At 40.9% G+C, this 16,028-nt stretch overlaps 1 pseudogene; it reads left to right on the forward strand.

The window, feature by feature from the left end:
* The first annotated feature begins 1,017 nt into the window (after positions 1-1,017).
* LOC140232164 (uncharacterized) lies at positions 1,018-2,551 on the forward strand (annotated as a pseudogene).
* The last annotated feature ends 13,477 nt before the right edge of the window (positions 2,552-16,028 follow it).

Raw genomic sequence — 16,028 nt, forward strand, 5'->3', positions numbered from 1 at the left:
AAAAAAAACTTGTGACCCTACTCAAGGACTGAGAAGACGAAGAAATTTGTCAGGTGTACACAGGCAGAACCAATGTCAAAGTTGCTGCACGAGAGACAAGGCTGGTGAAATACAGAAGGCCTAATGGAATGGTAGACCGAATCGCTGTCCTGTTTGACTCTATGGAACCAAAAGGCCTGCCTAATGGCCTTATTGCCAGCTATTCCCTAGTCCACTGCCTGGACTGTTTTGTGTGATCATTTACCGCGCGCACACACCGCTACAGCTCGCCTGTGTTATTTTGTCCCACCGTACGCTCGTGTATTCATTTACTGCGCACGCACATATCTCGACCTCCAAAACAGTCCAGTCTGGTTTGCCAATGCTTCGAGTTTCCCCAAAATTTTTGGGGAAAGTTGGCTCCACCTATATTCATTTCGAGCATCCTGATTGGTCAATGAGATCGCGTCAATCATTTCCACCAGGCAATTTGTGGGATTGAAAAAGTCGATCGATCCCTAATCTTGTGGTCTTATTGCAAAACAGGCACACTGCAGTTAGCAACATATTTTACGCCAATATTTGTATTAATCTCAAAATATATTAATGGAATTATATTTCTTTCAATGAAAAATTGTTCAAATAATATATCTTAGAGATCATAAGAAGAGAATGAAATTAGAACGTGCATAAACTATGCACAAGATTAAGACTACCTTATACTCGTTCCATGACTGTTATTTATTAAATTATAAATATCACTATTAACGTTTTAAAATTACTTTTCAGCAAAGAAAAAAAGAACTTAGAAACTAAAATAAAAAGTCTGAATAATACGAATAAAACAGATATACCCACATTTAAAGCATCGTGACCTTTCATACATGTCAATTTCGAGGTCATAATGTGGCTTTTACTTCTCGATCGCGTGTACTTGTGCAATGTGCTTTTCGTATCGATTACGAGTTTTGCGTTTTCCGACCAAAATCTGTGCAGCATTTCAAATACTTCCTCCAAATCACGTTTACATGATCAATGATGTCAACATCAGCGTCTCCGCGTCGCTTTTCTGACAGTGATATTGAGTAGAGCATTCAATATGCCACTGAGAAGCTTGGATTCGTTGACAGTTTCAGGGAGCAGCAGCAGAAGTCCCTACACTCATTCATCCGTGGTCATGATTTGTTTATCTCCCTGCCAACTGGTTTTGGCAAGAGTGTGGTATTCCAAGCTGCACCATTACGCGTTGATTTTCTTCGCAAACTACATGATGGACCAGACTCTCCGAAAGCTGTGGCTCTTGTTGTCATGCCTTTGAAGTCTTTAATTTCTGACCAGATGAGCAGGGCTATGGATCTAGGCCTGATTGCTGGAGATCTTTCATCAGGTTTGAATGATCCCCTCCGTGAAGGCATGGCGTCTGGCCGATACTCGTTACTTTTTGCAAGCCCGAGAGTTTGCTGGAAGACGACTCTCAAGACATCTTCACATTGCTGAAAGATCAAATCTGTGGCATTTTTGTCAACGAAAGTCACTGCGTGACTAAGTGGTAAGCTAATCACTTAGGGTTCCTATCCAGTTTCTACAAATGATATGTCATGACAACTTTCATTGAGTGTCCCTTGAATTAGTTGAATAAAAAAAAAAGAAGGATTGTAAAACTGAATATAGTAAAATGTCTGGCCTCTGGGCCGGGTAGGGTACACACATGTCAAGCTTCTACTCTTGTGAGTTAAATCCTGTGTAACTGTGATATGTTAACACCGTCACTGCCCTGGTTTAATTGTTTTGTACAGTACAGTAACTAACTTTCATGAATTTGAGTAACTAACTTTCTCGCATGCAATTACACATACTGCATTAGTCTAGCTGTGAGTCACAGCCTGTGTCTCGGTCGCTACGCTCCTCTAGACCTACACAGAGGAGCGACCGGGACACAGGCTGTGGCCAACAGACTAATTCTTCATGTGCAAGTACATTGAGAAACACTCAAATAGGAACATGCTTCAGTATGCAAATGTACTCATACTTCATAGATTAAAATTATGCAGTCTTATGGCTATGCGATATGCATTGTAGAGACTGCAGGCATTAGTAAAATCACATGTGCAATGTAGAAATTTTTTTTTATCTTACTGTTTTTTTTTTCTTATTTTTCAAATAGGGGGACTGCATCTGGAGACACCAAAGCATTTCGAGCAGCGTATGGAAAATTGGGCGAATTACGATCGAAACTCAAGTTGTCAGTTCCCGCTGTTGCGTGACAGGCGCTGCAACCTGAGATGTGCATAGCCGTATCATCAAAAACCTTGGTCTTCGCAATTATGTGTGGGTAAATCAGTCGCCGGACAAGCAAAATATAAAACATGTTGTAATCAAGTCTGCTACAAGAGATTTAGATACAATGTTCAAGTGGCTAGCAGATGACTTGAAGATCCATGGTGCAAGTTGTGAAAGGATGATAATATACTGTCAGTCAAGAAAAATGTGCAGTGATGTGTACGCGACATTTATGGCACTGCTTCCGGAAGGTTGCCACAGGTATGTTAATATGTACCACCAGAACACGTAGTACACGTAGTACGGTTTTGTGTGGACGCCCAAGTGATCTACACGATTACATCCAGCTGAGTGGGAGGATCGGACAAGATGGCAAACAAAGTACTGCTGTGACATTGTGTTACCCCGGGGACAGTGCTGGCAGAAAAACAACTTCTCCCATGCAAGATTTTCTACGCAGAAAAGAATGTAGACGTACTACAATAAAGGCAGCATTGGTGACACCCGACCAAACAGCATTTCACACAACTGCTGCGATGTGTGTGCAGCATTGTGTCAATGTGGGAACTGTGACGAGCCAAGTGCTGTAGAACAAAAATTGTGCAGTGCATTAACAAAAGCTGACAATGAAAATGAACTTTTACTAAATATCCAAACCTCGGGTCAGGTCGACAGATTGGAAACAAGTCTGGAAGAGAACAGGCACAGCTTCTTGAGAGACGAAACAGAACAAATGTAGGGCCTACTGTGATGCAGACATTGTTAGTGGTTTGTCACTGTCTGTGATTGGTAAAATATTGAAAGAAGTGAATGTTGAAATGGACTTCAGTACATTTTGCCGTCGTTATGGTTTCCCCAGGTACAAAGTGGCATATGACATCTATGCAATTATTTGCAGTACCGTACCCTTGAAAGGGTTCCACATAAGGTTTCTACCACTAGTACAATATGTGAAACTGATGAAGTGAGCAGTGAGCCTTCTGAGGATGAGTACCAGCGACCCACAGTCCTCAGTGACACAGATAGTGACTGAGTTCATGCATGTTGAAAACACTGAAATTGAATGTGTTAAGTCTTCAGTGTAGGCCTATACTGTACATGTAGGACACAATGATACCATTATGTACATGTTGACTTGTATTATGTATGAGGCATTCCATACGTGATGGTGTACTTGGATGACATCTTGAAACCGGTGACACAATCGACAACCACCTCGCGATGCTGAAAACCGTGATGGATGTCCTCCGCGAAGCAGGATTACGGTTGAAGAAGGAAAAATGCGTTTTCCTGACCGATGAAGTCGAATATCTGGGCCACAAGGTCAGTGCGAAAGGCCTACAGCCCACGGAAGACAAACTTCTCGCAATCTCGGAAGCACAGGCTCCCCAGAATGTCAGCAAACTGAAATCGTATCTCGGAATCTTGAACTATTACGGGAAATTCCTCCCGAATCTTGCGTCAACACTGGAACCATTGAATCGATTGCTGAGAAAAGGAACGCGGTGGCATTGAAACTCAGAACAACAGGAAGCTTTCAACTGTAGCAAAGAATTGCTCAAATCGTCCCAGCTCTTGACATACACACCGGGTACAGCAACGAAAATCCGTGCATGGACCAATCATGATCGCGTATTAGCTCGGGTCCGACATCATGTCATGGCAGGATGGCCCAAAACCGTCGATGACGTAAAAATGAAGCCATACTTCTGCCGTAGAAACGAATTGAGCGTTCAAGATGGATGGGTGCTGTGGGGATCCCGCGTCGTCCTCCCCATTCAAGGTCAAGCACAGCTTGTTGAGGAGCTGCACGGTTCACATGCAGACATTGTGCGCATGAAATCAATAGCGAGGAGTTTCATGTGGTGGCCGAAAATCGACAAAGACCTCGAGTCAAAAGTAAAGTCCTGCCCTACATGCCAAAATCATCAACGTCTTCCGCCGAAAGCACCCGTCAACGCATGGGAGTACCTGAGTACTCCATGGGAGAGACTGCACATCCGACTTCCTGGGACCGTTCGAAGGCAAAATGATCCTCATCGTGGTCGATGCGCACTCGAAATGGATAGAGGCACATGTGATGACGTCAGCAACATCAGCCGCCACAATCAATCGCCTGCAGCAAACATTCGCTACACACGGTTTATCGCGTGTACTCGTGTCGGACAATGGCACCTCATTCACGAGTTTGGAATTCGCCGAGTTCATGAAAAACAATGCGATCAAGCACATCCGTAGCGCCCCGTACCACCCCGCTACAAACGGACTCGCGGAAAGGGCGGTGCAAACAGTAAAAACAGGACTTCGTAAACTCTCAGGAGGAAGCCTCGAAACTTGTGTGGCCCGTTTCTTGTTCGCGTATCGGACAACCCCGCATGCTACAACAGGCGTAGCGCCGTCTCATCTCCTCATGAAACGCCATCTCCGTTCACGCCTTGATGCAGTCAGACCTGACATCAAAACAAAGTAGACGAAAATGTCACCAGGTGTCAGGTTGGTGATTCGCATCCCCGGCACCACCGCGACTGCGAAATCCGAGAGACAATTCTCACGAAAAACTTCACTCCGGGCAATGCATGGGTTCCTGGTCGAGTGATCCGAAAGACTGGGCCCGTATCGTACAACGTCGAGGTCGTCGTCAGACAACGAAGACTCCAGTGGAAGCGGCATGTCGATCATCTTCGCGGGCGACCTGATGCTCCATTTCCATCTCCAGAGTCAGCACCAGATGACGATGTCCTTCCTGCGGCTGGAAGGGAAGGTGACGACGTCGGGAATGACGACATCAGGAACAACAATGCAGACAACGTCGCCGTTCACGATGAGGCAGAGCAGAGGAAGCAGTATCCAAGGAGAAATCGACGCCCACCAGCATATTATGGATTTGAATGAAAACACTTATTCAACCTAAAAAGAAAATTTATTTGTTTGTTAAGGTTTTTGGTTACCTTCAAAATTATATATTTATTTCTGACAGGATAAAAAAAAAAATTTGGACAAAAAAAAACCATTATGGAAAATAAAGTTAAAGTTAAATAAATTCGCACCTGCAGTTTTGATAATGCTGGAACTTGGAGAAAAGCTCTGTGATTTTCAAAAATGTGTGAACTGGACGTTTTGGACCCTTATTGGACTCACAATGAAAATGGACTCCATTATTCAAACTACGTGTATATGAACTCTGTGTTCATTATTTTATATTGATGATAATTATTTTGTATGTGCAATCAACATGATTTATCTAGGGGGGAAGAAATGTGACGTATCGCTGCTGCGCATGTGCATTGCGATATTATACAAGTTTGGCATCATAACTTTTGGGTGCGAACGTGTTTCTTTTGTCTCGTGATTCTGAATGTATGTTTGGATGATATAGTCAAAGTAAGTCAAGTAAGACATATCAATAGACTTCTTTACATACAAAGTCATTCATGAGAAGTACAGTATGTTCTTTGGCCCATACGGATAAAAATAAAACTTTATGCACATGAACATTTGTACAGTTTGAACTGTGAAGCAATTAATTTATTTTCTTTTTTGAACCTCGAAGCAATTATTACATTTTTCTTTTTTTTTTACCAAGAATTGTTGTAAAAGACAACAAATTAAACAACAAATTCTACATTGGGACCAGGAAGATTTCTTTGTCATAACTTGTAACCAGTTTGTGTTAATTCTGTGTTTTTGATGTGTAATGACAGTCTACTACACATGGTAATCAGACTGAAACGTAACATATCAAAATATTTCTCAGACATCAAAATTCAGAGTCAAACAATTTTAGAATATCTTGTTTGAAATAATGCACTGTTGTTGAGCAATGATCAAGAACTATCATGAATATAAATGTATATTACAGTACTTGTACATGTACAAATGAAAGTGTACGACGAAGGAGTTTCAAGAGCATGGAGAATCAACTGAAATATGCCCAATATCTTATTAACTATAGAAAACTTAATTTCAGTTCCTTATGAGTAGTTGGTGGCATAGAATATCCAACTTTAAAGACACTTATACACCTGAGGAATTAATTTGAATGTCCTTCCCAGAGCGACAACTGTTTGAATTCATTATTGACAGTTGGGAGTGGGACGCTAGCTTTTTTTGACTGGTGTAGTTACTGCACTGCAGTCTGCAGTATCAGTACTACTACTAGTAGTACGAGACGAGGCTGGAGTTGGAAAATCCTGCATGCAACGCTTTGCCTGAGTTGCATGGTAAGATTTTATCAAGTCATGTTGAAGATTTGTCAACTTTGACTGACTATTGACTTTGGACACACATTTATCACAAACATATTGATCCCCTTGACCAACAATAACATCGCCAAATAAATCTTCCAACTTTTCTTGAACCCTTTCACGACCTTCACAGAGTTCAGTTTTATGTAGTGTTTGGACGTTATAAGTGGCACATCACAAATCATACATCGGCGAGCTGGCGATTTGTAGCTCGCCATTTTCAATCTCAAGAATAATATTCAAGTCATCATTGAATCCGGGCACAACAAAGTCCAAAACTCCATGTGAAAGTAGGTCCTACAGAATGATGACTCCAAACATAACTTTCAGTCAGTCAAAAACGTTGCACAAATCAGCTGTGCAACAATGCATACAGATTCACTGAAGTATCGCATTGCATTGTGATAATAACAGATTGTGCAGAAATGCAGGCATCTCTGTGCACATGTTGTAGATCGCACTGTATTCACGGTGCAATGCACACAGCTGGCTGCAGATCGATCGATCCCTCAGTTTGCATGCATACGTAATGAGCTTGCCAGAGATAGGGCATTATGTCAACATACCTAATGTGAACTTTTGACCCTACGCACTGTCAAACCAATCTGGACGTTTTTTTCGGGCATACATGTTTGTGGGCATCGAGCGGTTACAGGGGATAGAGCGATAAGCTACGGAGCGGCGCACTTAGGTGGATGCATAATGACAAAAATCGTCCAGAATCTGGACTAGCTATTCCCCTGCGGACATTCGAGGCTGGAAAGACTTTCATTCACCGTCCCAGCCTCCAATGATACAAACTAAGACATAGTTCTACCTGGCAGACTTCACTTGGGGAGATTAACCCAATGCGGGCCATCCTTCCAGCAGAGCTCCTGCAAGAGTCTCACATAAAGGTTTTATTGCTGACCAATGTCCCTGAACCCAACCCTCTGGAAGGAAAACCCCAAAATGAGCTCTGTGTACCACCTTCATACCTAGAAAACTTGATGTAACTGCAACCCCAGTTGACCAAGGAGATGCTGACGGAGGAGGCCGATACATTCGCAAGGGATGAGCAGGATCTGGGTTGCATCCCTTCACTCAAGATGCATCTGACCTTGGATGACCCGACCCCTGTACAAAAGACCTACATGGGTGTCCCACCCCCACTGAAGAAGGAGGTTAAGGAATATTTGCGGGACTTGATCAGTTGAGGATGGATCTCAAAGTTTCAGTCACCTACTCTTCCCCTATCGTCTGCGTGCGGAAGAAAGATGGGACTTTAAGGCTATGCAATGACTATCGCCAACTAAACCAATGGACTGGGGCAGACAGGCAAACCGATAACACGAATCCAGGACACACTAGACGCCCTTGGTGGTAACAGCAATACGCCCTCACTCTCGTGAGCTACGAGTTCACACTCCGCTTCAAGCCAAAAGGACTACAAGCTAATGCGAATGCACTTAGTTGATTACCACTTGTGCCGTCCACAGTGCCATTGCCTGCCGAACCAGTGCTCCTGAAGTGGACGTGCTGTGACCCAACCTTTTCTTGCGTGCTAACCTGCATGGAGCGCAGTTGGCCTGAACAGCGAGGGGAATTCGATGTTGATATGAAGCCCTACCATGTGCGTTGCGATGAGCTATTGCTGGTAGATGAGTGTGTGTTATTGGAAAAACGGGTGATCATTCCTATTCAGGGGAGGAAACAAGTGTTAGAGATGTTCCACACGGGACATCTTGGATGGAAAGTTTCGCGAGAGCATTTGTAAGTGGCCAAAAATGAATCACGACGTGGAAAATGCATCTAAGCCATGTGGCAGGTGCCACAAAAATAAACTGATGCCAGCATCTACACCATTTTATCCATGGCAATAGCAAAATCATCCATGGTTGCGCATGCACGTTGACCATGCTGGTCCGTTCATGGGAAAGAACTTTATCATCGTGGTCGATGCATATTCCAAATGGCTCGATGTGATACCAGTTGGTTCAATTACAACAGCATCGACGATCGTGAAGTTGCGGCTACTCTTCACAACACACGGGTTGCTGGATGTAGTAGTCTCTGACAATGACCCCACTTTTGCTAGCACCAAGTTCAGCATATTCATGAAGAACAGTGGAATTGTGCATTCAAAGTCAGTACCATATCATCCCACGTCCAATGGCCTAGAGGAATGTGCCACACTTACTGTACATTCAAGGACGTAATAAAGCGCTGGGAACGAATATCATGAGAATTCTTCTTAAATATCGCACTACTCTGCACTCAACGACAGGAATTTTGCCATCTGATGACCACACTCGATCACCTGAGACATGACATCAAGTCACACGTACATGATTGTCAAGAAAAGCAAAAGTTCACTCATGGCACTGGCTCGAAGACGCGTACCCTTGCTGTGGGAGATGAAGTTTATGCAAAAAAATTCACCTCAAATCTCCCAAATGGTGGCATGGGGACACTGTTGCACAGAATGGGTCGGTTACTTTTGAAGTCGTTATCGCCTAGGACAGCAGTCAGGTAATCAAATGCCATGCACACCACATTCACAGGCATTATGATTCTATGATCCCGCCCTCAAGTGGTGGTACATCTTGACTTGCAGATATGGCAAGCAACACCACCAGCTATGGGGGACTGGGTAGCCAGGGAAGCATAGACGCAACTGCAACTACTGATCTGCCAGCGGAGCTCCTACCACCGGTCATATTGCACGAGGACAGCGATCTTCACCAGCAAGACCAGTTAGCATCGGACCGGAAAACGTACCCTACCATACAGCAAATACATTGTACACCTGAAAATTATGGATTCTCAATTCAGTAATAGCTGAGGTGACACTCTGATGTATTATCATGGTAAAATTTGTTTTTTCTTAATTTCCTTTTGTGGTACTGTATTTGTTTTCCTCAACAGAAACAAACAGCAACACGTAGGCATGCATTCTTAGGTTTTCTGGGTTAGTAATGTCGTAAAATGCAGCTATGATGTTGATGAATCTTACTTGAAAACCTGCAATTCACGACAGGCTCATGTTTGGCTTCCTAGGTCATGCACGGTTGTGATTAACATTGACACACAATATAGCGATGCATTTTCCCCCACCCTTTCTGGGCCATTTTGATGTACGTTGTATGCTTAGAAACTAATTACCCCCGCCAAGGGAGGAGGTTAATATATTTTCGTTACCGTTGGCTTGTTCATTCGTTTGTCCGTGTGCAAAATAACTCAAAAAGTTATGCACGGATTTGGATGAAACTTGCAGGAAAGGTTTAGAATGATACAAGTAACAAACGATTAACTTTTGGTAGTGATCCGAGAATTTTGGGGGAATTTATGAAGGATTTTTGATATTTTGGCAGGTAGGGTCGATGAACTTGGGGAGTTCAGGCTGCGCGTATTTGAGGTTTGCATGCGCGCACTAAAGTGCGTGCTCTAGTTTCTGCTAGGGCGAGGTGCACTGTGCAGCTGAGGGTTTATGACGTAACAAAAGCTTCTATATTGGGAATGGGTGTGTTAAATCACCGATATCTCTATAGAAGAACAAGATCAGTGGTGGAAATGAGCTGCATGCATGGTGGAGGTCTGCGCTCTCAGAGTGCTTTTCTAGTTGTACATATTTTGTTGTATTTTGTTTTGTTTGAAAAGATTTTATTTTCTGTATTTCATATTTTCTTTCAGAATAACAAAAATAACAAAGGCAGGTTCAATTACACAAATACAATTCTGAAAATTATTGACATATTACATGGTAAGTCATATTTTGTATGTAAAGACAAATGAAACGTTAAATAACATACAAAATGTTTATATGGCCAATAATGACTTAATTCACAGTACAATATATAATATATACATATGATGCAGAGGGCCGCCGTTATAAGCCGTGCTTGAACAGACGGACAGCCAGAGTTAAATTACCATTTTTTATTGTAGTACTTGAACACTAATACAGATGGGCCATGTTAAAGTGCGTGTAAATCCAGTTTTATACAATTACTTGGTAAACAGGAGTGGTGCCTGTGAGTGCGTGTGCAGGTGATGAAGCGCGAAACTGTTGATGGTCAGCACTTCTAAGAAAATGATTGGATATGTTATAATATGGGCGAAGGGTCGAGCAGCAAAGTAAAAGAAAAGGAAAAGGGGGTGGACCAAATATTGCCTTGTTGTTGAGTATAAGAGGTACATGTTTAATGATTACTGTACCGCATGATATTGTGCCCAGAAATATTTCTCTGTATTTGCCTTAAAGGAATAGAAAGATGTGCACTGTTTTATGTGGAGAGGGAGTGAATTCCAAATATCAGGCCCGTTATGCCGAATTGATTTTTGAGCTAATAGGAGTTTAGGGTTATTCAAATGGAAATCATTACGATGGCGCGTGGGGTAAGCATGGACATCCCTGTTAAGGGAAAATGCGTTGTGGAAGAGTGGGAGTAGATTTTGCATGTATTTGAACATAAATATTGCTGTTTGAAATTTGTGTATATCGTCAACTTTAAGAACTTTTAGTCTAAGGAATAATGGATCAGTATGTTCTAGATAATGTGAGTTGGTACATATTCTTATTGCCTTTTTCTGTAAAAGAAAAATAACATTTACTTTGGTTTTATTACAGTTTCCCCAGACAACATTACAATAATTAATGTACGGTAAGATTAATGCATTGTATAACATAATGAGTACTTTTTCCGTTACAAAATATTTTAATCTCCGAAGTATTCCAATGGCATTGGATATTAATGTGGTTATATTGTCAATGTGGTTATTCCAATTTAAGTTGGAGTCAAGGGTTACCCCTAAGAACTTGGTTGATTTTTTTCCAATAATGGGCATACCATCAATAACAATGTTATTAGGCATTATCGGTTGCAAATGTGAAATATTGAAGTTTATAAAACACGTTTTATCTATATTTAATGATAATTTATTGCATTTAAACCATGTAAAAATTTTTGCAAGCTCAGAATCAAGTATATCAACTAGTGTGTTTAAACAATTGTGAGAGTAGAAGACACTGGTATCGTCCGCGAATAATACATAGGTGAGAAGGGTTGAGGAATTTATGATATCGTTGATATATATAAGAAAAAGTAGAGGTCCTAGAATGGATCCCTGTGGTACACCGCAAGTAATATATGACTTAAGCGAGGTACTTGAATGAAATGCTACGTATTGCTGACGTTGGGATAAATAATCTCGGAACCAGGAAAGAACTATTCCTCTTATGCCATAATTATGTAGCTTTTTTAATAAAATTCCATGGTCTATTGTATCAAAGGCCTTGCTCAGGTCCATAAAAACTCCTATCACGTGCTGTTTGTTCGCAATAGAATCGATAATTTTGTCACAAGTTTGAATGATTGCAAAGTCTGTAGAAAAACCTTTGCGAAAGCCAAATTGGTTAGGATTTAAAATGTGGTTATCAACCAGAAACTTATACAAACGTTCATGTGCAATCTTTTCAAGGATTTTGGAAATGACGGGCAATAATGAAATTGGACGATAATTCTTTATTTGGGACGCATCATCTTTTTTGTGAATAGGGATTACTTTCGCAATCTTTAAAGAATTTGGGAAGATCCCAGTAGATAATGATAAGTTACAAATATGTACTATGGGGGTTACTAAAAAATGTATTATTTGTTTTAGTAAATGCATACTTAATCCATCGTGGCCACAAGATCTACTCGACTTAAAAGATCGAACAATATTCAGTATTTCATTTTCATTCGTGGGAGTAAAGAATAAAGAATTATTACTTTCTGGAAGGTATTCTGTAAAATTTCCAGCGTTTGGAAGTATTGTTGAGGCGAGATTGGGGCCTATGTTGGTAAAGAACTTATTAAAACAATTTGCAATGATTTCAGGGTCGTTAATATCTTGGTCATTTTCGGAAATAACGGTCGGGAGTTCTTTCTTTTTATTCTTAATAAGGTCATTGATAGTTCGCCACAGTTTGGTTTTACTGTCCTTATTTGATTCTAGTATGTCTGAATAATATCGCTTTCGAGATGCCCGGATTAATGTGGTTACTGTATTTCGATATGTTCTGTATTTTGCTTTGTTCTGTGGTGTTGGTTTACGTAAGGACATTTTATATAAGCGATTACGGGTGAGTATAGAACGCATTAGCCCTTTGGTAATCCATGGTTGTTTTGTTTTTGCGCGATTGTTCTTTAACTAAGGGAATACGATTATTATAATACATGTAATAAAGAAATTTATGCAAAAACATTTCGTAAGATAAATTTGCGTCATTGACCGAAGTCACATCTTGCCATTGTTCGCGTGATAAATCAGATATTAATGAATTAATATTTTCGTGAGATTCTTTTCTTCGCGTTCTATAGCATTTTTGTTTTGGTTGAACGTTTCCAATCTGCTCGTGAATGGTAAATATTGGAAGATGATCAGATATATCTGAATAAAGTATACCATTAGTATAGTTTTTATCAATAATGAAAGATGTTGTCGATTAAAGTCTCAGTTGACGTGGTGTTACAGATTCTTGTAGGCTTATTAATGTGAGGATAAAGACTACTTAATGATAATGTGTTATGAAATCTAGAAGAATTATGGTTTGTCGTACTTAGTAAATCAATATTGTAATCCCCCATTAAGAACAAACTTTTATTTTCATGAATAATTGTATTTGAAAAAATTTCAATGCTGTCTAGAAATAAATCTATTTCGTTATTTGGTGATCTATAGATAATACCTATAATAATATTTTTAATTTTATCATTTATAATTTCGACTAATAAACTTTCAACACCATTAATGGATAAGTCAGGTCGGAGTTTGTAACGAAGTTGATTATGTATATACAAGGCTACTCCACCTCCTCTTCCAGTCCTTCTATCTGCACGAATCATATCATAATTTTGAATACTAAACATATTTGGGGAGACATAATGCAACCAAGTTTCAGAAATTCCTATTACGGAAAAGGTTGGTTGGAATTGATGAAAAGGTTGGTTGGAATTGATGCCCTCTCCCTCCTCATCTTTCCATATGGCAATTTTTACTTGTATGTTTTGTTGATTCACACACACTGAAGTCGCTATGCACAAGGTGATTGTCATGTGACTTTATTATTTGGTTTGTTTTAAGGGTGGATATGTGACGAGTATGTTTGTTTTGGTGTTCTTCCGTATACAAATTTGGGTGTTGTGAAGTCCTTGGCAGTTGTATAGAAGGAGCACATTTGCAGTATATGAAAAATTCCAGGGGTATGCTCTACCATAAACTTTTTATTTTTTTTTTTTTTTTTGTCGCAATGATCGGCATCAATTGACGATAGAGTATAGCTGTTATATGTTATGTTCTCTAAGCTCGGAGAGGAGAGTTTAGAAGGATGTCCACATGTATCTCAAAGAGAATCTAACTCTAGTTTCTACCACATCACGAGAAATCCAGTGCAGAAGTGGGTTGTACATCATGCGAGAAAAGTCTAGGTTTGCTCAAGTGTTTTGTTGATTTCCTGTATTTTCATGCTCTTCATAACAACAGCAACAACAAGAGACCCGCGGGTCTAGCGCTCAGCCGAGCATCGCAGGTTCACCTTTCACACAGTCACTAATCTAAATTTCACACAGCTCTACCAAAATTTGACCAAGCATTCTCAAGTAGAAGATGAATATGTACAATTAGGGCCCAAATTTGGACCCCCCCCCCCACTTTAGCTTTATCACTTCTGGTTCTAAAGAAGAGCACTTTTTTTTAAAGATTCCTTAATTTGGGGGGATTGGGGCCCCTCTGGAGCCTCCCTGGGTGGAGCATGGTGCCCATTTTAACAAATTGAGAATGTAACCCCCGAGGGATGCTACCTGCAAAGTTTGGTGAACATCCATCATGAGGTTTTCAAGAAGAAGATGAAAATGTACAATTTAGGCCCCAATTTGGACCTCCCCATCCCTCCCCCTGCCCGCACGGGGGGCATCCCTGGATCTGCTAAGAACAAACTTGAAACTACAGTAATTGATGTACTAACTCATAGTGCTAACTTAGCTCTATCACTTCTGATTCTAGAGAAGATTTTTAAAGATTCCTTAATTTTGGGAGGTTTGGGTCCCTTGGGACCCTCCAGGTGGGACACGGTACGCATTTGAACAAATTGAGATCCTATGCCCCTAGGGATGCTACCTGCCAAGTTTGGTGAAAATAGGTCATGGGGTTTTCAAGAAGATGAAAATGTACAATTTAGGCCCCATCAGGACCCCTCCACACCCCCCTCCCCTAGGTCCAAAGGGGGGCACCCCTGATTCCACCATGAACAAACTTGAAACTACAGTCATCAATGTACTAACTCATAGTATTAACTTAGCTCTATCATTTCTGGTTCTAAAGAAGAAGATTTTTACAGATACGTTAATTTGGGGGGGGGGGGCCTGGGTGGGGCATGGTGCCCATTTTAGAAAATTGATATCCTAACCCCCTAGGGATGCTACAACATTGTACCTGCCAAGTTTGGTCAAAATCCCTTGCGAGGTTTTCAAGAAGAAGATGAAAATGTACAATTTAGGCCCCATTTGGACCTCCCCACCCCATTCCCCCCCTCCCTGCCCCAAGGGGGGCACCCCTGGATCTGCCATGAACAAACCTGGAACTACAGTCATTAATGCACTAACTCATAGTATTAACTTGCAATAGCTCTATCACTTCTGGTTCTAGAGAAGAAGATTTTTAAAGATTCCTTAATTTTGGGGGTTTGGGGCATGGTGCCCATTTTAACAAATTGAGATTCTAACCCCCTAGGGTTGCTACATGCCAAGTTTGGTGAACATCGGTCATGGAGTTTTCAAGAAGAAGATGAAAATGTAAAAAGTTTACGCACGACGCACAACGGACGAAGAACAACGCAATAGCTCACTTGAGCCTTTGGCTCAGCTAAAAAGGGCCGACTGCACCCTGTAAGTGGATTAGTACCATTTCATGGTTGCTTATGTAGAATGTTGTTTAGAATAGATTATAAGTGCATGTAATATGTGATAATGTGTTTGTTAGTTGTTTTTTGCTGAGTTAATGGTTTGCTCGATGTTTAAGCACTGGTTTAATTCAGTACATTATTTGGGTTATTTGGTTATGTGAACTCATTTTTATATATATGGCAGAGGAATTCTGACTTTTGCTTACTTTTTGGCTATCTAAAAATTGGTTACATTTTGATGTCACTGCAAGTTATCAGACTCTTTGCTGATGGAGGTTGTAATTTAAGGGGGAAGGAAAATTACACTCTGAGTGTATTGTTCCCTATGTGATATGTACTCATAGCAGGTCACTTCAACATTAAACTTTCATGTCCTCCCTGTTGCATAAAACCCTTACCGCTGGACTAACTGCTCCTTTCTAGCGGTAAGTCTTCAAATTAGCGGTAAATTTTATAATCCTTGATGCTGATTGGCTGTGACGCCTAATTTTGACGGTAGTTACCATTGAAATTCAACAGTAAGTTTTATGCAACGGGCCCCAGGTAACAAATACCTTTTTTTTTTCAATTAATGGTGCTAAAAACTTTGCACAAACCAGGTA

This window comes from Diadema setosum, chromosome 8, assembly GCF_964275005.1.
Source record: "Diadema setosum chromosome 8, eeDiaSeto1, whole genome shotgun sequence".
In the NCBI taxonomy this organism is placed as follows: Eukaryota; Metazoa; Echinodermata; class Echinoidea; order Diadematoida; family Diadematidae; genus Diadema; species Diadema setosum.